General features: G+C 34.3%; 1 pseudogene; it reads right to left on the bottom strand.

The window, feature by feature from the left end:
* Nucleotides 1-910: 910 nt before the first annotated feature.
* The window catches only part of LOC127544084 (complement component 1 Q subcomponent-binding protein, mitochondrial-like), a 108,606-nt pseudogene continuing 81,775 nt past the window's right edge, over nucleotides 911-27,741 (bottom strand).

A 27,741-nucleotide genomic window follows, 5' to 3' on the forward strand; every position in this document is an offset into this window, starting at 1 on the left:
ATACTGTTTGAAAATGTATTCTGATGGAAGTGGATTTTATTTGACAAAGAGATCTAACTGAGTTTCAACTGATCAAGGATGGACAGAAGCAGCCACACCCAAAGAAAGAACACTGGGAAATGAATGTAAACTGTTTGCATCTTTGTTTTTCTTCCCAGGTTATTTTTACCTTCTGAATCCAATTCTCCCTGTGCAACAAGAGAACTGTTTGATTCTGCAAACATATATTGTATCTAGGATATACTGCAATATTTAACATATATAGGACTGCTTGCCATCTAGGGGAGGGGGTGGAGGGGAAAAATCAGAACAGAAGTGAGTGCAAGGAATAATGTTGTAAAAAATTACCCTGGCAGGGGTTCTGTCAATAAAAAGTTATAAAATAAAATTAAAAAAAATTGTTATGGGCCAAAACTCTGAACTTGAAACAAGGATGCTTACAAAGTACTAAGTGGAATTGATGAGACAATGGTTATCTAGTTTAGCATGGTATGATTGATTTAATCTTACAACAAATAATAATTTCCTACTGATATAATGATTGGTTTATACTTAGTGTGGAACATATAAACAAGGACTGAGAGCCACAGAGAACAAGCTCAATAGAAGGTCTTGAGCCAAGGAGACAGAAATTCATTTCACCTTCAGTCAGGCTCCTGGTGGCTGGCCTGGCCTCCTGCACTTCACCTACTGAGACGAAGGTCCGTCTGAAAGGCTCTCCAGAAAGCTGCCCAAGCCTAGGAATGAGATAATAAAGGATTTTGATTTTAATACCTGGCTGTTCTTGTGGTGATTATTGAACTGAAAGGAAGGCTGCTCCCAGAAACCCCAAGAAAACTGAAAAAGAGAACATTACAGTAACTGTTCTCTTCGGGTCCACAGTAGGCTTTTATAGCCTCAGGCCTCCCTACTAGTACTTGACAAACCCTTTCAGATCTTCCTGAAAGTGATGTATTCCTGGTTCTAAAGCCATGATAAGTTTGACCAGTTCATCTGCAAATGTATTCACAAGTCAGGTCACTCAGAAAGTCTATCAAGTCCTCAAACAGGTCCTAGTCCAGGAAGCCTATGTTCAGTGTGTAGTTTGTATCCTTCCAGTTTGATTTTCTGGTGAGCTGAAAGCTAACTTCCTGGATGAAGAAAATGGTACTCTCATCTTCTTCCTGCCCAACCTCATTCTTTGGAAAATGACAGTCTAACACAAAGGTCTTCTTTGTATCATTCTTTACAACTTCCAACACCAAATTCAGAACTCTACTTGGTCTGCTTGTTTTTTCTGTCCCTCTGGTAGTTTATCATCAAATATGGGCAGGATACTTCAATATTAATATTGAAGGTTACTGTGATTCTCTCACCAGCTAATTTCCAGATTAACTTGGATTCTGTCCCTTGCACACCCAGTTCCTAAACGATGGGCATCTTGGGGGGAGATACGTGTTTCTGGATTTTTCTATCCTCTTCAATTTCATCTGGCAGGAATTCAGCAAAGGCATTGTCTGCTTTTCCCCCAGCCCCTTACCTCCTATGTGGAACTCCCTGCATGTGCACATGCCAGGTCCATATGTAGAAGCTGCAGGAGGTGGGAACCACAGGCCCTGGTTGCTCCTTGATTCATCTACTTATGAGGCCTTTAATAGGCAATTTGCAGTGCTCATGGCAGGACAGGTCCCTAGCTGGCAAGGGCACAACAGCGGGGGCAGCAACAGAGGACCTATGACTGAGACATGAAGAGGGAGTGAGAGTGATGAGTATTTTTTTAAGGATAAAGAAATATAAATAAAAACATAATATCTAATGCATTCAAATATTCCTGTTTATTAGGAACACCAGACCCAGCTGTACGACTGAAATGCTATCTTGGGAGAAAAAGAACCAGCACCCCTGGAGAGCATAAAAGTAATAGGTCAAAGACACTGCTGACTTCAGGCATTTGCAGGAGAGTGGAGCTTTTGGTTTGGTATTCCAAGTAAGAGAAGGGAACTGAAGTGAAGATACAGGAATCACTCTCCACTTCACCCCAAGCTTAGAAATGCTTATGTTAATTGTTCTCATTAAACACACACACACACACACACACACACACACACACACACACACACAAAGCTAAACAAGAAAAAACAAACAAATATAAACTGTCTAAGTTGAAAGAACCCAACAAGAGAAACTTATTATGGGAATAAGAAAGAGGGGGGTTGTCTTCAGAGGAGGACAATGAACTAAAAAAAAATGATATTTCTACCCGAAAGAGTAATATTAAATGGCTATCTATCCAAAAAATTTATAGAAGAATTCAAAAAAGACATCAAAAATCAAATAAAAGAGATAGAGGAAAAACTAAAAAACAAATAAACAAACAAACAAACAAACAAAAACAGAACTATCCAAGAAAAACAAAAAAGATTATAATGGGAGAAAGTTAGCCAACTAGAAAAGGAGATAACAATAAAGAAGAAAATAGTATTTTGAAAATTTGAATTGGACAAGGGGAATTCAGTAAAGTATAAGGTACCAAGAATGAACAAAACAGAATATAAAAACTGAAAAAAGAACAAAAAATGAAATATTATTAAAAAACAGCAAATCTGAGAACATATCAAGAAAAAAACTTATTTAAAAAATTAGACTACCATAAAGTTGTTAACAGAAAGATAGAATATTGACACAATAATGCAAGAAACAATAAAAGAAAATTGTCTTGGAGTAACAGAACATGAAAAAAAGAAGAAATTGACAAAAGCCACCCATCACCATGTAAGAGATTCTACATAGAAAACACATAGGAATATTATTATCACATTTCAAAACTCCCCTGATCCCCTATATGAAACAAACAAACAAACACAAAGCAAAACAAACAAAAAACAATTCAAATATGTTGGAATTAAAATTAAAATCTTTCAGGATTTATCAACAGCTACTATAAAAGACCACAGGTCCAGGGAATAATATATATTGACAATCAAAAGAATTATGCTTGTGAGGAAAAATACATTCAGCATGACAACTAAATGAAAAAAAAAAAAAAAAACATTCAAAGAACTTGCAGATTGGTAGAAAAAAACATATATAATAATAGCCATCATCAAAGACTAAGTTTAAGGCCCTCAACAAGGACAGATTATTTAGATTTTTTTTACATAGAAATGCATATCATATGTTTAAGATTGACATCAATAATTGGAATAGCTGAAAAGAAAGATTAAAGCAGAACTTAGTATAGTCTGACTCTCAGCAAAACTGTCCAGGAAAAGATAAAAATAGTAATTATGATAATATGAATGAAGTGCAGAGGAAGAATTGACACCCAAATATTAGAGAGGAGAGGAGAGGAGAACTGTAGTTATAAAAACATACTCATATATATATATATATATATTCACAAGAATAGCCATGTGTTAAAGTCCAAATCCGTTGTTATATCCTTCACAATCTAGTTTCCTTTCCTAGGGCTTGGGCTAGTTTTCTTAGAGGCCTTCTGGAATCTTGGTTTCAGTGGAGAAGGGCAGAAGGCCAGGCCAGCCACCAGGATACTGATGAAGATGGAATGAATCTGTCTTTCCTTGGCTCTAAGAGCTGGAGCTCCCAACTCCAGTCCACTTGTCTTCTCTGGCTTTGATCCTGGCTGAGGCTCCCAGCTTATATGCTCTCTTATAATTACATTATCATAGCTATGAATCTTGTACAACTATATTAAGTACTAAATACATGTACTGAACTAGAGAACTATTAAGCACCATGCTAAACTAGATAGCCATTGTATTATCAATTCCACTGACTTAACACCTTGTAAGAATCCTAGTTTCAGAGTTCTGGCCCAAAACATAAATTCATGTGTATATATGTATATGTATACACACATATCTCTGTGCTTAACTGTAGACTGTTTGTGGAAGGTGAGGTGGGATGAAAGAGGAAAAAAAAAAAAGAATAAAGTAAAAACTGCACAGTAGGGAACAAAAGAATTTACTACAAGTAAGCAAAGAAAATGACTGTCATGAATATAATATTTTCTATTTTTATATATGTTTTCTTGAAATGGAAATTTATTATTACATGTTTGGAATCACCCTGATGTTTTTCTGTGCACATAACAATGTTTAGTTTTGTTTTACTTTTTTTTTTCCTGTCTTTCTTTTCTTACTTTGTTATTTTTTTTTGTTGTTTTAATAATGTATTTAATAACAAATTTTATTTTAATAAATAAATAAAACATATGAAATGTAACATAAAACAGAATTCAGAATAAAAAAATAATCTTCTTATGCCCAAAGGGCTTTGGAATTGTACATACACTTTTTATTCAACAGTCTCATTACTGGGTCTGTATCCCATAGAGATAGTATAATAAGGAAAAAGGGCCTATATGTGCAAAAATGCTTAGAGCAGCTCTTTTTGTTGCTGTGAGGAACTGAAAATTGTATGGATGACATCATAATATATTAATGTGATAGAATATTATTGTTCTATAAGAAATGATGAGGAGGTTATATTACATAACTTATGCTAGTGAAGTAAACAGAGCCAGGGAAACACTATACACAGTAACAGTGAGACTTGTGAAAATCAACTGTGATTGACTTGGATCTTCTCAACAATGTCGTGATTCAAAACAATTTCAATGGGCTTGGAATGGAAAATGCTAATCACATCAGAAGAAAGAACTATAGAATTGAATGTGGATCGAAACATAGCATTTGCTTTTCTTTTATTTGTTGCTTGATTTTTTTCTTTCTCATGTTTTTCCCTCATTTAAGTCTGATTTTTCTTGTGCAAAATGACAAATATGGAAATAGGTTTAAAAGAATTATACATATATAATTATATCTGATAAAAAAAAACATTAATGTATTTGATTTAATCACATTTTAATTTAATTTAATTAGGTATTTCCTTTAAAAATACATATATCCACCCATATATCCTTAGCAGGAGAACAAGGTTGTAGCTTTTTTCATAAAGTTTAACAATAGATGTATAACAATAAAATACATACATAAATTTTTCATCTCAAGTCCCTTGTTCTTGCTATATGAAAGACTCATATACTCTTCCAGTTTCACATCTCTGGGAATAATTTAATACTGCTTTTTATAAGTTCACCATCATTATTATTCTATAGTCTATGCCAGGCAATTTTTTCATTCCTCTTGATGCGATCTGCATCTTCAAGTAATGTTTTACTCAATACTTTGTGATAATATAGATGTCATCATCAGAAGAATATTGATAATAAAAGATACAGATTACTTTCATAGTCATTGAGCCAGTAATTATCATAAAGCACTTACTCTGTGTCATACAGTTACATGGATGATAAATAATTGATAGGTGGATAGGTATGAATGTATAAGTATATATGTGACCATATATATATACATACATACACACACACACACACACACACACACACATATATATATATATATACATATATATGTATATATATGTATATATATATAAAGGTATTCATATTTGAATAAAAATGAGCGTATAGGGGTGAGAAACAGAGCAAGAATAAAAGAGAGTGAAAGCAAGAGAGAGTAAAAGATGAAAGAGAATTAGGGAGAAAGATAATAAATGTGGGACAGTAACAGACAGAGACAGAGAGAGGAGGGAGAGAGAGGGAGACAGACAGAGACAGATAGCAATATGATGAAATGTGAGCTGAAGTTAAATCATATAAATAAATTAAGAGATTGAGGTGAGGGACAGAGTATTCTAAGCATAGAGAATAACTCATAGGCCACAAATCTGTAGGTAGGTTATGGGGTTTCTACCCCAAGCATATGAAGTCTTTCCCAGTGGAATTGGCAGATGGGAACAATTGGTTTCACAAGTAATAAAGTATAATAGTGAGACATGCAAGATGTCAGAGTCATTCTCTGCCTCCCAGGCTAATGTGAGTACAGATTTTTGACTTGCCATTGGACTGTGATGCCTCTGAAAGGAAGTGGGAGGCTGAAACTTTGTTTCAATTAAATAAAGATATCACCTTGTAATGTCAGTGGTCCTCTTAAAAAAGATGAATTCTGGAAAGAAGGTGGAGTAGGTCAATAAATATTCAAGCTGTCCAGATTTAACCCATAACAGACTGTGCTTTGGGGCCAACATAGACTGATAAAATTAAGAAGACTTGGGAAATGTAATGTCTGGATTAGTTTCTGGAGGATCTCTGGACAAGCCTTGGTCTTTAGGTGGAGAAGTGATGAAGGCAGGAGAGCCACCATGAGACTAGATGGTCAGAGATGAAGTCCAAAGTCTTCTTTGTGACTGTGTTTGTGTCTGAGAGAGTCCTCTGTGTCTGTGGCTGAGAGCGTTTCTTCCTAGTCCTCCAGCTCTTAAATACATTGGTATGATTAGATCAGTACAGCAACTGAACATGTGCAACCATTACATAACCATATCATGTATGTTTAGAGAACCATTATCACACACCGAGTAGGTACATAAGTATAAATACCCTGCTGACCTTGAATCAAATAGATCTTTTCAGAGTTCCAGCCCTCTATATCTCCCTCTTTCTTTTGTTTTTGGAGGAGTGTCTTGATGTTTCTGTTTCTCCTCTCTACTGTTGCTTGTCCTTGAAGATTAAAAGATATGCTAGTGGTGTGTAAAATCTGATACTGTACACAAAAGTGTCCAAAATGTTTAGAAGTATATGCAGGTCCATTATTTGTTTTTATTGCTTGTGCTACACCCATAATTGCAAAAGCTTGTATAAGAAATTCAGTTACTACTCAGACTATCTCTTTTGCTGCTGGTATTGCAGATGTAAATCCTGAAAAGGTGTCTACTACAACACTGGATAAAAGACAGATAACCAAAAAATGGTTCACATCCATTTGCTGAATTTCATTGTGTCTTAAACCATGAGGGTTTTTATAGAGGGCTGAAACTATTGAGTCAATGCACTGAGGTCAGGATTGCCGAGCACTTGTGGTTAACTACCGATTGGACAATACTCTATGGACATGTGCTTGGAAAAATGGTCCTTTCCTCTATCCGTGCTGGCTCAATGATTGGTGTACACAGAGGATTGTAGAAGGGATTAAAGGGTGGAGTAAGACTAGCCAGAGTCACTCTTTTGCAGTAGACAAGGGAGAAGGTGGTCGCAGAGATTCTGCTTCCATCCTGTTCAATTATGCATCTAAGACCAAGAATAAAGATTAAGGACTTTTGCTTATCCTGACTCCAGCTGATTCTGAGGGATCTGGGGTGCTAGCATGATTGTCACAGGTTTTTCACTGGAGGGAACATAGGATCGTGGAAAGGAAGGCAAACTGTATAGCCTTTTACTATGCAACTAGCTTCCTCTTATGTTGTCCCAAATTGTAAACACAAGACTTAAGCAGCCTGATGATATTTAGAATAAGATTCTTGGGCTGCCTGAAATAAAGGAATATTGGCTAACAGAAGACGAACTGCCTTTGAATTTTCAACAAAAATAGGACTTGGAAGTCAACTATGAGAGTGGACATGCAAGATATCAATCTTACCTGGATGCTTTCTCACTTGTTCTTGAAGTTCCTTAAGGAGCTGATATATATATTAGAAGATACAAATTTTATTTGGGCTATGGCAATTCTTTGTACCATACCTACTGAATAAGCTAAATCAGATATTATATTTACATCTCCTGGATAATAAGTAAGAACTAGCATGATTGCATATAATTCATTCTGCTGAGTGGACAAAAACTGACTACTCTCTTTATAGTTAAGTCATGAGAGTATACAGCATAAATGTTACATTTAGATGCAGATATAAAGATAGTTGGTCTTTTAAGAGGGACCTTAGAAACCTTTTCTTGAAAAATCCATTGCAGATTACGTAATAACTGGGTTATCTTTAAAGGAGACCCATGTGTAAAATTTAGAGCTCTAGCCAAAGCATTGGGTAAAGAGTAAGGCTTTGTTATTGTTGTGCTGGGAGGTTCACCCACTCTATCACACTATGTCCTTGATAAAGGACTGCTGTAGGTGTCTCTTTTGTAGCAAAAATTGATATTTCCAAGGGTTTTTGAGTGACTCTTTCAAACACATTGGATAAAGCCAGTTCAACTTCTCTCAAAGCTTTTTGAGTTACTTTTGTAAGTTGGTGTGATGAGTTTAAGCCTAACACTGGACATCCATTGGATATCTCCTATCAATTTCTGAAAATCACTTAAGGTGTTCAATATCTCTGTTCTTAAAGAAAATTTTTGTACTATAAGCACCTTAGGATATACTTCATATCCTAAATATTAAAAAGGAGCATACCTCTGAATTTTTTTTCTGGAGTTGTATGCAATTTGTATTTCCTTAGTGTTTCTATGATCTTTTGTAGACATGTTTTTAACATTTTCTCCTCAGGTACACACCCCAAGATATCATCCATGTGATGTAACAACATAACTTTTGGAAATGCTTTTCTTACTGGAGTAAGAGTAGCAGCCAAACACATCTGACACATAGTAGGGCTATTTTTCATTCCCTGTGACAAAAGTGTCTATTCATATCTTTTATAAGGCTCATCTAAGTTAAAACTGGGCACTGAAAAGGCAAATCTTTTCACATTTTCCTTATCCAGAGTGATGGAATATAAACAATCCTTAATGTCCATAACCCAAAGAGACCATTCTCTAGACAATTGAGTAGGAGATGGAAATCCAGGCTGAAGAGTTCCCATAGTTTCCATCTGTTCATTTACTTTTCTTAAATCAGTCAACATCCTCCATTTTCCAGATTTTTTTTTTTTACAACAAATACAGGGGAATTACAAGGACTAAGACAAGGTTATAAGTGCCCTTGGTCAAGTTGCTCCTGTACTGTATCTAATAAGATCTGATTTTTTTTTTTTTTTTTTTTTTACTTTGTAAGAGCCACTGTTCTAACCACACTGGTATATCAGCTTTTCATTGAATGGGAATAGGTGAGAATGTTGACAGGCCTTCAACAGCAGCCCTGCCTAAAAAGCCAAAGTACTCAATTGTAATCCTAACTATTGTAAGATGTTTCTTCCTTATAGATTGATGGGGATTTTTTGAAGTACAAAAAGAGTAAAAACTCTTGTTTCACCTTCAAACATCTATCTCAAAGGGGTAGCACTAATTTCAACTGTTATTGATCCTCCTATTCCAGACTTATTGGTATCTACCTTAATCTTTGACCAATAATTGGACCAATGGGCACCTCTAATGATTGTACAGTCTGCACCCATGTCTACCAACCCTTTCAATGGTATGTCATTTACATAGATAGTGAGCATAGGATGGTCAGTTGTCACAGCTGCAGACCAGAATATTCCTGCATTCACTTGTCAAATCTTGGCAAATATCAACAAATTGCCTATTAGGAGTATGTATCAATAAACATGATGCTATATTTCTCCTGGGTGGTAAGTCACACATTGTCTGATTGTATTAGTGAGGTATTAGCTACACATTCCCCAATTTCCCAAATTAGTATATAGATAAACATGTTTTGTAATAAGCATTCTTGGGAGGTGAAATGATCAAGCCTACTGTGTGTGGAGACAAAGGATCTATAGGTCAAACAGGGACAGATTTTGCCTCTCCAGGGGATATCTCAGTAGTCCCGATTGCATTCAACTTTATTCTCAGCAATTGTAATCTCTTTCTCCCATAGGATTGCTTTTTGGCTGATTGGTCATGTTGGAGTACTGAACTTCTAAAGACTCTCTGGGTGTAACATAGGCTGTGCTTTTTGGCTGAGGCCCTGGAGCTGAGCCCCACTTAGCGTTTCCCTGAGCCAGTCTATATTCTGATGCCTAATGGAAGCCTTTGTTGCATTTTAGTCATAGGGTTTTGGGTCTTGTTTTCCCGTTTTTTTCACTCTATCTTTATGCCAACATTGAGCTTTCAAATGCCTTACTTTACCACATGGAAAGCATTGACAAGTCTCTCTGGAAGTCCCTTGCCAAAAGGAATCCTGTCTTTCCGTGTTCAGATCTTGGAAAGTCTTCATCATAGCCTGGGTATAAAAGGTATTTGTGCCCACTGTGGCACAGCATCTTATGATCTCATCTAAAGGAGCATCCTTATGTAGTCCTAGTATAATTCTTCTACAAACCTCATTAACATTTTCCTTAGCAAGTTCTAAACATATCCTTGTTATAGATTCCAATCATTAGGGGTTAAAACTTAATATATATATATGTATATATATAACATCTTAACATAAGACAATGTAGATGCATAAAGAGTCCAAGCCTTTTTCAGATATTTGATAATTTCCAGATTAAAAAGAGTATGTCTTCTTTTTTCTTGACCTGAAGAGTCAAACTCTTCAATCACAGAATAAGATTCTAAGTTCAAATCAGATGTAGCCTGTCCTGTCATGGGGTTGGACAAAGCTGCTTCATGGTTGGTGCTGATGGTGTCACTGCCCTTCCCATTCCTCTTACTCCCTCCACCCACAAAGGCAAAATTGAGGGAAGACAGTCAGGAGACGGGGAATGCCTATACTGCTCGTATAACTGAGCTGTGAAAGTGAGAAGCACCACACTCCTTAAATTCATCTGTGCTGTACTTAATTCCTTTCTTGTCCTATTCTCTATGCTTCTCAGCTGCTTTGTCAGTATCACTTCCCTCCTGCTCTTTCTCTTTACATTTCCTTTTCTGGCTGTCCACATTAACATTTTTCCTTTTTTTAGAATTTGTGGGATTCTTTAAAGCCAATTGTATTATATTGTATATAAGGAATGTTTCCTCTGAAATTGAATCAGGACTCATAGCTTCGTAATATTCACTTAGTTGCTCTTCCACTATTTCCCACATATTTGGCTCTAATTTTTTCTTCTTTAGAGATCCAAAAAGATGTGCACTCTAATATATTTGAGTCCAGTGATCTGCTTCCAAGTTTCCAACAAACCTTGCTTCTTGATTAACCTACCTATAAATTCTACATACTTCCCTTGTGTTATGGGCTAGAACTTGAAACAAGGTGCTAAGTCAGTGCAATTGATAGAGACAATGGTTATTTAGCATGGTTCTTTCTTAACATTTCTCTAGTTCAGTACATGTACTCAGTACTTTAGTTCTACAAAATTCACACCTTTGAGAGCATATATAAGCTAGGAGCTTCCACCAGTATTCAGTCAGGGAAATTCAGAAGCTAGAGAAGGCGGCAGGAGCTTAAGCTCTAGGAACCAAGGAGAGAGATAGGCCTCTAAGAAAGTTAACTGGAGCTCCAGGAAAGGAAAGACTTGGAAAGAGACAATAAAGGATTTAGACTTTAACCCCCAGCTGTAGTCTTGTGATTACTGAACTGAAATGAAGGCTACTTCCATAGACCCCAAGAAAACCCCAACAAGAGAAGATTACATTCTAGAGAGAATATTACACTTTTGGGGTGGAGGATGTGCTTTTCTATGTATTTGCCCCATTTCAGCTGAAAAAAAAAATGACTAGTTTAACCCTCACCAACTCTTCCCACTTGCCTATTTTTATACTTACCCTAATTTCGGGTCACCAGCACTGCTTCATTGAACTCAGCCGATCGTGACAGTCAAACTGATTTGTGCCCTGCTTTGCAAGGCCCTGTTTCTAGGTCATCACCTTTAGACACCAAAATGTAATGTCCAGGCTACCTTTCTGGAGGATCTCTGGATGGGTCTTGGTCTTTAGGTGGAGAGGTGAAAGAGGCAGGAAACTCAAGAGGATGGATGGTCATAGATGAAGTCTGCAGTCTTCTTTGTGTCTGAGAGAGTCTTCTGTGTCTGTGTCTGAGAAAGTGCTCTGTGTCTGTGGCTGAGAGTACTTCTTCCCAGTCCTCCCAGTCCTTAAATACTTTAGTGCAATTACATCACTACAGCAACTGGATATGTGCAACCATTATATCACCATATTACATTATATATATATATATAATAATAATATATATAATATATATAATAATAATATAATAATAATATATATATATATATATATATATATATATATATATATGTCACATTAAATATATTATTTCACACTGAGTAGATGCTTAACTAAAAGCACCCTATTGTCCTTGATTCAATTATACCTTTTCAGAGTTCTGGCCCTCTACAAGGGCAGAACAGGGGTTCTCCTGCTACATGTCAAAAACACCCAAAGAAAGATCCTAGGAGGGATTAACCACAGTGTGAAGTGCACACAATTCTAGGATAGCTCCACAGATACATCAAGTTAGGAGCCCTGGGTCTAGCTGGATTTGGCTGGAGCCTCAGCAGGAACCAGAGAAACTTTTACCTTTCGGACTTTGTATGGAGTTGAGGCTGTGAGTACGGAAATACTGAGTGGACCTTGACCAATCAGGAACGCTAGGCCCAGCTATGTTGCAGAGATGTAGTCTTAGTTGAGAAGGAGCCAGGACACTACATGAGTGCAGAAGTACTGAGGCTAGGATGCTGCTGTCTGTTACAACTTGCAGGAGGGTAGAGCTTTAGTTTGGAATGCCAGGTCAGAGGGGAAAGCTGAAAGGAAGTTAGAGATAACAATCCCTCTCCCTATGATTAGAAATACTTACACTAGTGTTTCTCATTTAAAAAAAAAAAAGTGAATCTTCAAAGAAAAAAAAAAAGCTACCTTAGAAACTTACTATGAGAATAGGGAAGACAAAGATTCATATTGGAGAAGAGAATACTCTAGCCCAAAGAGTAATAATATGAAATGGCTATATGCCCAGAGAGAATTTAAAGAAGCAATTTTAAAAAAAAAAAAAAAAGAACTTAAAATTAAAATGAAGAGGGTGGAGCCAAAATGTTGGACAGAGAGCAGGTATTTGTCTGAACTCTTCCTGACTTCACTCAGCATCAACAACAGATCATGACTCTGAAAAGGTATATCACTGTAGTGATAGAAATAATGAATATTTGGAGTGTCATCTAAGACAATCTGAGAGATGTGAGATGGTAGTTCAGATTTGTTTTAATTTGCATTTCTCACATCAATCATGATTTAGAGAATTTTTTCATATGACTATAAGTGACTTTAATTTCATGATGTGAAAATTGGCATAAAATTGTCATTCATATTTTGACCATTTATGAACTGGGGAATGACTTGTATTTTTATAACATTAACATAGTTCTTCATATATTTTACAAATGAGATCTTTTTTTTTTTCAGAAACACTATTTGGAAAGATTTCCCCCCTTCTTGGTACTTCCCTTTTAATCTTGTTTCTGTTGATTTTGTTTATGCAAAACCGTTTTAATTTAATGTAATCAAAGTTGTGCATTTTGCCTTCACTATTGTTCTCTAATTCTTTGGTCATAAATTCCTTTGTCCAAAGATGTGATAGATATAATATTCTTTGCTCTCCTAATTTATTTGTGGCATCATCATTTATGCCCAAACCATATAGCCATTTTAATCTTATTTTGGTATGGAGTATGAGGTGTATTATTTTTGATGTATTATTTTCCAGTTTTCCAAACAATTTTCATCAAATAATGAGTTCTTATATCAGAAATTAGAGTTTTGGGGTTTATCAAATGCTAGATAATTATAGGCCTTCAATATTGTGTTGTATCTAATCTGTTCTGCTGATCTACCACTCTATTTCTTAGCCAGTACAAAATGGTTTTGATGACTGCTACTTTATAATATAATTTTAATTTTGTTAATGCTAAGCCATCATAATTCATATTTTTCATTAATTCCATTGATATGCTTATCCTTTCTTCCAAATGAATGTTATTATTATTTTTTCTAGTTCTATGAAATATTTTTGGCAATTTGATTATGTCACTGAATGACTAGATCAGTTTAGGCAGAATTGTCATTTTTATTATATTAACCTTGACTATCAATCAATAAGCAATTGACATTTTTTCAATTGTTTAGATTTGATTTGATTTGTCTGAGAAGTGTTTTTTAATTGTGTTTATATGATTCTTGGTTTTGTCTTGCCAGATAGGCCCCAAGTATTTTATTTTTTCTAAAGTTATTTTTAATGGAATTTCTCTTTTCATCTCTTGCTGATAAACTTGGTCAATAATAAATAGCAATGCTGTTGATTTGTGTGGGTTCATTTTATATCCTGCAACTTTGCTAAAGCTGTGAATTATTTCCAGTATATTTTTCGATGATTTTCTACGATTATCTAAATATATCATTATATCATCAGCAAAGAGTAATAGTTTTATTTCCTCATTGCCTATTCTAATTCTTTTCATTTATTTTGTTTCTTAATGCTAAACCCAACATTTCTAGAACAATGTTGAATAATAGTAATGATAATGTGCATCCTTGTTTAACCCTGGATTTTATTTGGAATGTATCCAGCTTCTGTTCATTACAAATAATGTTTGCTATCAATTTTAGATATATATTGCTCATTATTTTGAGGAAAGCTCCCTTTATCCTTTTGATCTCTCATATTTTTAATAGGAATGGATTCTGTATTTTGTCAAAAGATTTTTCTGCATCTATTGAGACTATCATATGGTTTATGTTGGTTTGAAAAGTAAATAATTTAATTCTAAAAATGATTGGATCAAACAATCAATATTTAATTTGTAATAAATGTATTAAATAAATATGTGCAAGTGTAAGTGTTGAGACAATGGAACTAGGGTAGTAAATGTTGCATATATGTATAATATGTTTGCATATATGTTTATATGCATATGCATGTTTACATATATATTTATATAAGAAAAGTTTTTGGCTGGATATAAGTTATTGATAAATTCACTTAATTTTTTTACTATGTGTATATTATTATAATAGATTGAGTTTAGATTTCAAACTGTCAGAAATTAAGGAGTGATTCTTTTCTGTTATAGGTAAGGGAAAAAGGAGGTGAACAAGTGAAGAATTGTGTGTGTATATATGTATATGTATATGTGTGTGTGTATATATATATACATATTTACACACATACATATACACATAGTTGTATATATATATTCACATACATGTGTAGATATATGTATATACATACTATATATATGATGTATATGTACACACACACACACACACACACACACACACACTATACACACATAAACAACAGTATTTCAGCAAGTCTGTATTCCTAAAAGGATATATTGTTCAGTTTGTCTGGTTATATTATCATATAAGAAAAATTTCAGATATGATCATTGAATGTGTCTGCTTTGTATAAACTGGTTTTTGTATGCACAGAGACATATATCACTGGTATGCTGAAGGCTAAGTAGATCCTCTTTCATTATAGTAACCCATGAAACAAATAAATGTAAAAATAGAATGCATTACTGTTTCCATCTCTAGGTGACTAGAATCAATATCTAACAATATTTTCTAGAATTTCACTATGAAGTGAAATTGTATTCATTGTTTTATAAACTTTATTCTCTTTTATTTTCATGTGAAAATTGGAACAAATATTTGATTTACTATAATCCTCTGGTATTTTCCTTTTTCTCTAGGATCCTTTAGACTTTATTGACAAGGGTTTCACAATTATACCTGCCAGTTTTAAAAAAAATATATATTTTTGGTTGTAATTGATCTGAGTCCTATGCTCATATTTGAAGAATAACAAGAATCTCTTTTAATCTCTCTTTACATTTTGTGAATATGTGAAACAGATCAGAATAAGCCTCTAAACTGTGAGTGGCCAGAGCCAAATTAAGCAAGGTAGAGACAGGAGAGTGAGGGGAAAACATTTGCAAGTGGAACTTCTCTTGAGGAGCAGAGCTTAACATTCTGGGGCAAAGGCAGTGCTTTCAATACTTAAATGCAAACACACATATACACATACACTCACACACACACACACACACACACACACACACACATATACACATAAAAGAATGGACCATGACATAATCATTCCCAGTCTTTAGTAGTACTTTCCACAGCAGGCTCATATGTGGTCAATATAGGAATTCCTGAGTTCTGCACATTAATTGTCTCAAACAACAACAACAACAACAACAACAACAAAAACCAAAAACCAAAACCAAAACAAAACAACCAAACAAACAAATAAAATTAGAGTGGCAGAAGTGCAGTATCCTGTTCCAGTTTGCTTAACAGTTATAAAAATTAGAGATTGTGACTGTGATAAGAGGTATGTTGGGTGGTCCTTGGGAAATAGGGGAAGCTCCAGCAAAAATGAATAGTTATTATATATATGTATGTCCCTCAGTGGGTATCTGGTGCTGGTCAAAGGAACACACTTTTACAGAGGGTAGAGTCATTTAGAGTTCAAAATATTGTGGTTATGCCAAGTTTATGGCATAACAGTTTGCTTGTTGGGCCTTAGCTCTGGAAAATGTTCAAAATTTCTTCTTGATGGAGAAAAAAAAAAGCAAAATAAAATTTTGGTATTTAATCTTCCCTATCCATTGTCAGTTATCATCTTATCAGCACTAAATAATGCAATCATTTCTTCTTTCATCTTTTTATCACCCTCGAAATTGATAAAAACAGACTTTTGGTGATTTTAGTGTTAATTTTCTTCCTCAACTAATTCTGAACCTTTTAATTTCAGATACAATTTTTACAATAAGAACAATATTATTAGGGGTTTTACTTTAGAGATTTCAAGTAAGAGAAGATGGTGGATTATTTTTAGTGAGATACATTTAATGAAGACATAGGACAGAGTTTAATTTTTTTTTGATTATTGCTGCTGTTCTTTATGATAACAATGATAATGGTTTTCTTGGCATAGAATGTAAAACTGAAGCTATATGAATGAATGTATGTGTGTGTTTGTGTATGTGTGTGCGCATGTGTGTATGTGTGTATGTGTATGTAGAATAAAGAAGAAGGGAACAGTGGTTAAATCACTTGAGGTTCAAAATTATTACTACAAAAGAGTAGAGGGATAAGCTAAAATGGGAGCAGTCAGAGAGAAAAGGGAAGAATTGGTAAATGGAGTACGTTGTTGCTGAAAACAAAGGAGATGTCTTGAATGGGCATGATAATCAGTGACACATGCTCACAAGAAATTAGTTCTATCAAGTTCTAAGAAAGAACTACAAATTTTATTTGAAGCAGGTAATTCATAAACACAGAGAGCAGCTCCAGTGACATAAATGTAGATCTTCATATAAGCAAAGATAGATGAAGAAATGGAGGAATGCCAATGGGTTACTTTTAAGAGTCATATGATTGTGGCATCAATGAAACAGTAGCTGAAATGGATAGTAGAATTCAAACACACCTACAAACATTTTTCAAGATAGATCACAAGTTCTGGAACTGAATGTTTCATTTCATTTATGCATACTTGAGTGTTTTATACTGAATTAATGACCACCAAATGTTGGGGTAATTTCTGAAGAGAGCATTTGTATATGGGAACAACTTCCATTTGTAGGATAGTGGGGGTAAGATTCAGAACCCAGATGGAGTGATCATTTTCATAGGAGAGATGGGTAATCTCTCTGAGAATATAGGAAAAGCATAAAGAGATAAGAAATGGAGCTTTATTGAGGGGAAAGAGAGAAAAAGAGAGAGAGAGAGGAATTCACATTAGAAAATTGCTGCCATCTATGTGATACTATGAAAAATATTGATATTGCAACATTTTAAATGTCAGGTAATAATTATGTTGGGGTACATGTAGGGAAAAATAAGGGAAAGGAAATAAATATTGCTTTATTGTGCTTTTCTAAAAATTATTTTCATGCCTGAATAGAGGGAAAGTAAAGATATAATCTCAGTTTCTATAACAAAAGACACTTCTTTGGAAAACCAGGAGATAACTATTTCTAAGGAACATCTATTAATCATTTCATTTTTTGCATAAGCTGAATAAATGGTTTTTAGGGTTGATTACAACTCACAATCTCCACTTGGCACAGACAATGTTACTTTAGACTTGATAACACTTCCTTTTCCCCGTGACAAGATGAATTGTTTTTTCAATATAATGATGGCATGGATTCTTTTCATGGATGCTGTATATCCTAGTAGCAACAGAGCAAATATTTTGTATATTAACTATCATCACAGGCTGAAAAAAACTTGTGTGTGTGTTGACATTTCTTCACACTTTTCAATTATTAGAATTTTGTCATGTCCTTGAAATAAATATATTTGAAAATTGCATATTTTCTTGACAATTTTTTTTTCACTGTAGGGATGAGTACAGTGAAACAGACCAGGTAACCACATAGATGACATTTATAAGTAGGTATGCCAGATATCCATTTATATGTCAAACTTCTCACTTTCCCTGAAAACATTCTGATTGAATTTTGTTATACTTTAAAACATACACAAAAGAAACTTTTTTCATACTATTGGCTACTTGCCTTGAATTTAATTTCTAATATATGATTAGAGATAATTAAAGGAGTGGTTTTCAAATTATATATATATATATATATATATATATATATATATAAAATGTGTGTGTGTGTATGTATAATTATATATTATTATTTTGCTGTCACAACTGGGATTAAGCAACTTGCCCAGGATCACACAGTTAGAAAGTGTTAAGTGTTTGAGTCCAGATTTGAACTCAGGTCCTCCTGACTTCAAGGTGCTCTATCTACTGCACTAAATAGCTGCTTCATGTTTTCAAATATTTTGAAAGTGAAACAATGATGTATATGATCTAAAATAGATTTACTAAGAAAATGTATATATGATTAATCTCATCTCTATTTTTCAAAGGGAACTCTTTAGATTGGTAGATTAATGGAATTCTATAGATAATCTAACATGTGGATTTCATTAAATGATTTGATTTTGAAAATATTTGGAAAGCACTATTTTAATTATCAGTTTTATAATTTTACTAGGAATGTATCACTAGCTTACTAGGAACTACTTTGAAGAATCCAGTTAGGGAATTTGTAATCTGAGCTAACTTAACCACAAATTAGTTCCACTGTCTGAACCTTTAGTGTACACATGAAAAAAAGAATCTAGTAAAGGTGTAACCCCAAGGAGTTGTATAATTTACAGAATTTAAACAGGTGATCATGTGATGTACTAGTCAAAGAATATTTAAAATAGAAAATTTGTTTTATTTGATTTTCAATTCTCTCTCTTCTAGGATAGGAAATCTTCATTCTTAGTCAATGACTTAGTCCATAAAACAAAGGGAGTGTCCCTCCTTCTCTCTCCTTCTATCTCCCTCCCCCTTTCTCTCTCTCTCTCTCTCTCTCTCTCTCTCTCTCTCTCTCTCTCTCTCTCTTTCTCTACCAAAAATGAAAATAAAATTAAACGTGCTATTTCTTTTTCCAACCATCTCCTGAAACTCCTCCTTTAAAAAGGTAAATAAAGAAAGAGAAGTGAATTTGCAAGTTTCTTACACCAGAAAGAGATAATGGGAAAATAAAAGAGGAAAAAAGTCAAGATTAAATTTTTAATTGTTGATATTCTCTGCTACTTTAGACTTGCCTCTTAGGCTCTTCAATTATTAGAATTTTGTCATATCCTTGAAATAAATATATTTGAAAATGGCATATTTTCTTGACAATTTTTTTTTCACTGTAGGGTATTATAGAGTATTCACATAGGGAATATGTAATTTTTTCACTTATGACATCTGGGTAGTATGAATTTTTAGTTTTCCTGTCTGCTTTATTTTTGTTCAAATGGTAAAAGAAGACTAAATCTTAGAATTTAAGAGTGTCATCAACATGAGAAATGAATGAAGCCACAGTCAGCATAACTATGCCCAAAACTTTCAGCTCAGTTTTACCCTGCTGCTCTTGAAAAATTTCATAATTATCAACAAGTCTCTGTCAAAGTCAAAAAAAAGAGAAGAAGCCCTTCAACTTCTCACAAAATTCTTATCACTCCTCTATCCTATTAAATGGCACCATATCCTTTGAGATTGTGTACTTTTTCAAAAAGAAAAAAAAATGAGGATATGAGTTCAATGTAGACAGTAATTCAACATTTCAAATTGATCTTTTAAAAAAAATCAACGTTTTTTGTCTTATTAATTCAAGTACATGAGAGAACATGCTGTCTCAGAACTCAGGTTTCTAGGACCCCAGATTCTAGCATGATCCTTAGCACACAGCATATGCCTGATGACTGATTTTTTATTTATATGGAAGGTAATTTGGCCCTTACCAACACCAAATATTCCTTAAGCCATACCAGTAGTAAAGGTTTGGTTATTCCTGTTATGCTAAAAGAAATTCTGAGACTTCCCTCTACCACCCTAACTTATTGATACAAAGACCCTCTGACATTGGAGCATATCCCATGACAGCAATTATGAGGATCCCTTAAATCATCTCTTTATGCTAAGTTCTCTTTCTCCCTTTTCCTTTTCCCACTCCAGTTAGACAATGACACTTTCCTTCAGTTCTCAAGCCCTCAGAACCCAGAAATCCTAATTTATTAGCCCTTTGTCCATTCCTTCCTTCTCAATAGTAGTAGGAAGAGCTTCTCTAGGTCTCTTACCATTCCTTCCTCTTCAGATATGTCTCATGACAAAACAAACATTTACTAAAAAACATCTGGTACACTAGCTATAGATTATGGCATATTTATGACTCTTTATTACTTGCCTCCTCCCATCCTAATTTGAGAAGCAAGATATGTTTCAAACATATACTATGGAACTTCCATCCTCTTCATCTTATATAAGAAGATATTAATTTGCTAGAAGAGAAACTGACTTGTTCAAGGTCATACCCAGATCTTTTGACTCCAAATTCAGTGCTGTTTTTATTATAGCATTTATGAAATGCTGATTTTTATATTTCCATATTCTGAGGTAGGTCCCAACCAAAGTACAAAAAAGAATGATAATGGAATATGTAATTTGGATGGAATCCATCTGGCAACTAGGAAAGTATTTTATAACACCATGAGGTTTCATGGAAGGCACACTCTGAATGAGAGGGTTTGATTCTAAGCTGCCAGAAATGTACTGGTTCCTGTGACTATGAATTTCAGATTTCTTTTTCTGAGCACAACTAAAAGACAATAGATTTTAAAAGTACAAAAGATTTTTGGATTCCTTCCCAGAGATTGAACAAAGGAACTAACAAGATTCAAAGTAACAATAATAGAAAGAGTTAGAAGTGACAGTTTATACAAGAGAGAATGCAGGTTTAGGAGTAAAGTTAAAGATAAATATCATTTTAGTATAGTCCCCTGAGTTGTGTATACAATGAATCATGATGGACACTAGTCATGGTTGGTGTAATAGAAAGGATTCTACCAGAGTCCCTTTTGTTTTCTGAATTCTTGAGTTAAAGGAAATGAACACAAGAGCTATTTTCAACTATATGAGCTCATCTTCTAGAGAGCCCCTATTGATATACCCTTGTAATACCCTAATACTCAAAACCTGTATGTAAATAAAATTTCCATGGATGAGCATTCACAGTTTCAGTAAAAGGACATGTAATATAACAGGATGATAACAAAAGCCTCAATACATTTTTCCTCATAAACCTAGCCCTCATTTTCTAAAAAAAACACATTGACCCTCAGTAGGAAGAGTAGGGCTATATAAATGTCTCACTAGGGCATACATACATGAAGAATCCAAGTGCTAAGAAACCACAAGAGGAGGGCTAATTCATGTCTCTGATGCTGCATTGCTGCTAATATCTTTTAGTGATCTTATTATGTCTCCCCTAGAGTTGGTTTTTCAGATAGTCAATATTTAGTCTTTTATTCACAAGGGATGTTATAGCTAATGAACTTCTCTTCCACAGATAAGTACTATAATTCTGTACTTATCCATGATCCAGCTTATACCATGATCTCCGATACTAGAGAGAAAGAGGAATGGCATCATTTCTTAAGGAAAGGATTATAGTTGTTCAGCTTCTGACTGAATATCAGGAACAATGTTCAGCGGAAATACAATAATTTGGAATGGGCTACACTTCTTCTCAAAAAGACTAAAGACCTATTCTTGTCTTGTACCACTTTCTCCAACAAATCTCAGGCTTTTCTTTGCACATATTCTCCAAAGAATCAAGCAGCTTTCCATTCCAAAATTACATGGCATATATAATTTTTTAACATGACCCACTAATAATCTGATAAACATCAGTAATTAATGTAAATTTAATTGAAGATGATTATTACAATTATATTGCACAGTCACAGTATAATCCTTTATAAGAGGTAAGCATTTATGATAAAGAGACTATTTAATGCATAATCAAAAATATTTATATTAATATTATAGAGATTTAGATTCAGCTCTCATGTGTAGACATAGTTTGTATGTATACCCACATACACACATATATTTATTAAGACATCTAAACAATTTTCTCTTTTATCTGTAATATTCAGTATGCTCCTTAAGACTTAATTTTTACTATCACCTATTTGTTGAAACATTACTTGAGTTCCACCCCATCGTGCACATCCTCTGTTTCCTACATCTCCCTTTTCACACATGATTATGTTTTATCCTTCTAGTAGTTTATATGGGACCATTAATGATAGGCATGATTTTGTTTTCCTCATCATCCCCAGGTATATCCATATATTTATATATGGATAGATAGAAACATAGATAGATCTACCTTTAAAATATTATTATGTATCTAGAATACACAGACATTGTGTGTCTTGAAGATAGGAAAACTTCTGTTCATGAGTTCAAACTTAGTCTCAAACATTTGTTTGTTTGTGCAACCCTGGAAAAGTAAATTAACCCCATTGGCCTTAGTTCCTTGTCTGTAAAATGAGGAGCTGTCATTGGGTGGAACCAAGATCATGGAGAGTAAATGTGCCTGGATCTGAGGTTCTCCAAGCTTCCCTCAAATCAACAGCAAATTAAGCCCATGAACTGGTTTTGGAGTGACAGAACCCATAAACATTTGGAGTGCAACAAATTTTCCAGAAGAAGATATTTTGGAAGCACTTCAGAAAAGATTTGTTTCAATTGGGCAGGGGTAGTGGCTGCTGAGCTCAGAGCACAGTGCAGGGAGCCCAGGGCATGAAGCCAGGGCACAAAGCTGGGGCTGGAAGCCAGGGAATTGCCATGCATTGGAGAATCTAATGTGCTGCTCTTTGATTACCCTGTCCTGGTTACAAGTCAGTGGTTCAGAGATTTGACTTACTACACCCAAAGCAAGTGCAAAAGACAAATTGTGAGCCCTTGAGTCCCAGAACAAGAGACTTGGCCATGCCTACCCAGTGCCAGAAGTCAGTCAGAAACAATGACCCAGGCCAAACTAAAGTGGCTGTTCCTGCTTTGCCTTAAGAGCAGACTTCAAACCCTAAAAAATGAATAGCAATAACAACAACAACAACAAAAAGCAAAAGAAAATGAGCAAAAATACAGCTTTTATAGAGAGAAAGAAGAACAGATTTTAAACCCTGAGATTCTTAAACACAAATCAACTTCAGATGAAACCCCGAAGGGTGATATGATTTGGTTCCCATTTCACAAGGCTCTCTAGGAAGAATTCAAAAAGTATCTTAAAAGAGAGTTAGAAGAAAAATGGGAAAAGAAAATGAGATCTTTATAAGAGGGTATGGAAAAAGAAAAACAGGAATTATCTGAAGAAAATGCCTTAAAATAAATATGATGAAATGGGCAAAGCATATAACTCCTCATAAAATAAATTTGATGAAATGGAAAAAGTATATAACTCCTTACAAAATAAATATGAAAAAGAAGCCATTTGTTGAAAAACAATGTATAACATGTAAAAAATGCAATGAACAAAACAGAACAACAAAACAAGAAATTCAATTGTCCAAATACAAAAGGACTTAAAAAAGATAACTACAGAAAATAATTCACTAAAAATTAGTATTAAAAAATGGAAATGAAGGACTCAATGAGACATCAAGAATCAGTCAAACAAAACCAAAAAAATGAAAAGAAAAAAAAGAAGAAGAAAAATAACTGGCCTGGAAAATAGATCTAGGAGAGACAATCTAAAGATTATTAGTCTTCCTGAAAACCATGATCATCATCTTTCAGGAAATCACCAAGTAAAACTGCCCTAATCTCCTAGAACTAGAAGATAAAATAGTCATTGAAAAAATTCACCTATCACTTGCTCAAACAGATTCCAAAATGAAAACTCCAAGGAATATTACAGCTAAATTTAAGAATTTTCAGATCAAGGAAAAAATATTGCAAGCATCTAGAAAGAAACAATTCAAATATTGAGGAATCACAATTAGGATTACCCAGGATCTAGCAGCTTCCAACTTAAAGGATCAAAGATTCTGGAATTTGATACTTTGGAAAGCAAAGGAACTTGGAATGCAATCGAGAATCAACTATAGAGAAAAACTAAGCAGGATGAAGATGGACATTCAATGAAAAAGGCGAATTTCATTTATTTCTGATGAAAATACCAGAGGTAAACAACAACAGTAAAAAATGATTTCCAAATAGAGAATTCAAGAGAAACATAAGACAGCAAAAAGGAAAGAACTCTTGAGAACTATATTGCTGTATGGGTATATTTAGAGCATGCAAATATGACTTGGAAATAACAAGAAAAACATAATTATCTCTGTTTTTGAGGGTAATATATACATACATACATACTAGAATGATACAACATGATCACAAATAGCTTTGATACAGGGCAATTTGAGGAAAGGACTCTAGGAAATGTAGAGAATAGAGTACAATTTCAAATAAGCATGGTTTCAATAAGGAGTTGAAAATTAAGCTAAGACATTGATTATTGGAGGTCAATGACAGAAAGGGAAAGGGAATACATATTTACTTTACATTTGATCCTCACAAAAGCCCATGAGGTAACTGCTATTATAATTTTCATTTTACAGTTGAGCAAACTGATGATGAGAGAAGTTAATTGAATTTCACAGGGCTTTATAGCCAGTAAGAATCAATGGATTTGAACTCAGCTCTTTCTGACTCCATCCCTAGCACTCCATTCCAGGACTTAAAAATTTTTTTCTATTTGAGACTCCCAAATTTAACATGATCCTGGATATATAAAATAGGGGTATAAATCAAACATTTAATGATTGCAAATCATAACTTCAGAAGCTCCAACATTTAGAGTCATGCCCCACTGTTTAAGGTTTTAAGATAGAAAACAAAACAAAGCTTCAAATAAAAATAGAAGTTCACATCCCTAAATAAAAAAGGGAGAAAAAAATCTTCCACCTATTTAGCTATATGATGATAGTTAACAAATCTTATTTCTCTTTGTAAATCATGCTATTTTATGTACTTGATTAAGAATTGTTTATTGAGTGGCTATTCTGAAAATAGTATTCTTATATGTTATTCTTAGGGATAACAAAAAGATACAAGGGAATAGAACTTTTCCTAAAGAATCTTTTAATCTTGTTGAAGAGACAGAACTAAAACATGTGATACTATTTAATTTAGAATTGAAGACAGAGTACAAAATTTGCTTGCTAAATGAATTCAGAAAGGGAAAATTTCTGAGAGGCCTGAACTTTATGGTTGTAAAGGCTTCATTGAAGAAATAAGGAGTAATAGGTGCTTAAAGAATAACTGATAGGATCCTTGGAAGCAAGAGATTATTGAATGGTTAGCAGAGGAAATCTGGACATAGTATGATATATGCTATCAATTTAGGGAGAATAGATTGAAAGGATTTCAGAAGAAGAGTTGGTAGGAGCTGATGGCCTAAGATTCTATAAAACAAGTTGGTTTAAAAATGCAATTTAGAAGATAATAGTCTCCAAAAGATACTGTATCCTTTGCCTGACAATACTATTCAGTAGTCAGAATAAAGTGCTGCCAAACAAGTACATTTTTTCACTTGTTCAAAAACGTTTTCAGCCATAGTGGATTGTAAGAGGATTGAATCCCACAGTTCCTTTATTTGCCTTCTTCTTTTTGTAGTACCATCATTTTTACTGGTTTAAGGTGTGGGTAGATTAACCAATCACATCTTGCCCCTTTTCTCCATCCCATTGTTTCTAAATCCATTCATTATTACATCACTGGCAGTGTACTACTGAATCACTTAAACAACATAGTTTATAACTAACCAAATTAGCTTAAATTAATCAAATAAATAACATCTATGAAGCAAAATAGTCATCTTTTCATTTTGAGTCAACTTCCTCCAAGCAGGCAGCAACTCTAATAGGAAGTAGGTCTAGCACGGGCACTGACTGCCCACATCCAAACTGTTTCCATAGACTGTTTTAAAAATCGATTTATGATTTTCACATATATGAACAGAGAAAAGAGAAATAATTGTACCTGAATCTGCAGGTAAGTAAATAAATAACATTAACATAATATTTACTATATATCAGATCCTGCTTTATACTTATTATATCATTTCATTCTCACAGCAGCTCTGGAAAGTAAGTGTTATTAATATTCCCATTGATAGTTGAGGAAACTTAGGCAAATAGAGGTTAAGTTAACTTGCCCAAATAGTAAATATCTGAGGCCAGATTTAAACTCAGTTCTTCCTGATTTTAGATGCTGCATTCAATAGCCACTGTGTCATCTAACTAACTGGATCTCTCAGGTGACTCTTGTTTATCCTAGCTAAATATATTTTTTTCCTTTCCATTATTTCAACTATTGACAGACTGAGTGTATCATTTTATTCCAAAATATAATATATATCATGGGAACAGTAATTGGAAACAGGCTCTGTATAAAACATTAAGTTAAGAAACATTGATCTAAAATCATAATTGGTCAATGTGGTGTTCACTCAGATCACTTTTGCTCGTCTTTCCCATGGCAATATGGGACATTCTGGAAGAATGTGTCTGTATGGAATGGAGAGATGAAGAACTTAGGGGAATGTGTGAATTCTTTTTCTTTATTTTCATTATTCCTGTGTTTGCCTATGACCTGCATAAGTACAATATCTACAGGCCTATATTTACTTAAACCTTAGTTACAGGCATATTTACTTAACCGAAGTTGGTGACATTTATCAGTGTTTGACATTTATCAATATTTAGTATGTTAGCTTGACCACTGTCAGCTTGATTATCTAAAGCCTGAAGGCCTAAACCAGAAACCTTCCATTCCAATCTCTCCAGATAGCAACAACCAATTAGATGCCCCACCCCATGGTCTCTTACTTGTGATGTAATCTCTTGTAACAAAATCTATAAAAGCTGCGTGTATTCACTGATTCTTAAGCCCTCCTGTTGTGAGTATTTTCATTTTCCTTTATCTCTGGAAACAGGACTGCCCACCTCTCATGAGATGCTATAATAAACAATCTTTCTGCTTTCTGCTTTAAGTGATCTTTGAGTAGTCATTTTGGGTAAGGGTCTCCCATGTCCCACACGTGTCTAAGGAGAATTCACAAGCAGAAGCATGGTATTTCCATGTCTTGGTGCCTAACACTTTTCATATTTACCTGTTTAGTTTGGGGCTGTTTTTCTTTCATACCAGACAAATTGTAATTAGCCATATTCTTTTCCTTTACCAAGGCTGGATATGGATTACAAATGATTAACTGGGAACTGAAATCCACAAAAACAGGAGAAGGTTGTTTGGAAAGTTGCTACAACAAGCTGATGTCACCCTTTCTGATTGAATGGCATCCCTAAATGTTAAAAGAAACTGTTCTTTGTTGACCTGGTGATATTAATTTCTGAAAAAAAAATGAAGAATAGCAGACTTTCAGGCATGGGGAAAAGCTGATGAAAATGCATTGCAGTCATTTCTTCTTTTCTGAAGAAGAAGGAGGGCAATGTCACCAGATAGCAGAGTACCGCTCTGTGTGTGTGTGTGTGTGTGTGTGTGTGTGTGTGTGTGTGTGTGTGGGGAAGTCATAAGAGAACTGAAAAGATGGAAAAAGTTCAGATTTTAAAGAACTTTAAAAAGCAAACTAAAGTTTCTAAATTTG

The sequence above is a fragment of the Antechinus flavipes genome, chromosome 1 (assembly GCF_016432865.1).
Source record: "Antechinus flavipes isolate AdamAnt ecotype Samford, QLD, Australia chromosome 1, AdamAnt_v2, whole genome shotgun sequence".
Classification (NCBI taxonomy): Eukaryota; Metazoa; Chordata; class Mammalia; order Dasyuromorphia; family Dasyuridae; genus Antechinus; species Antechinus flavipes.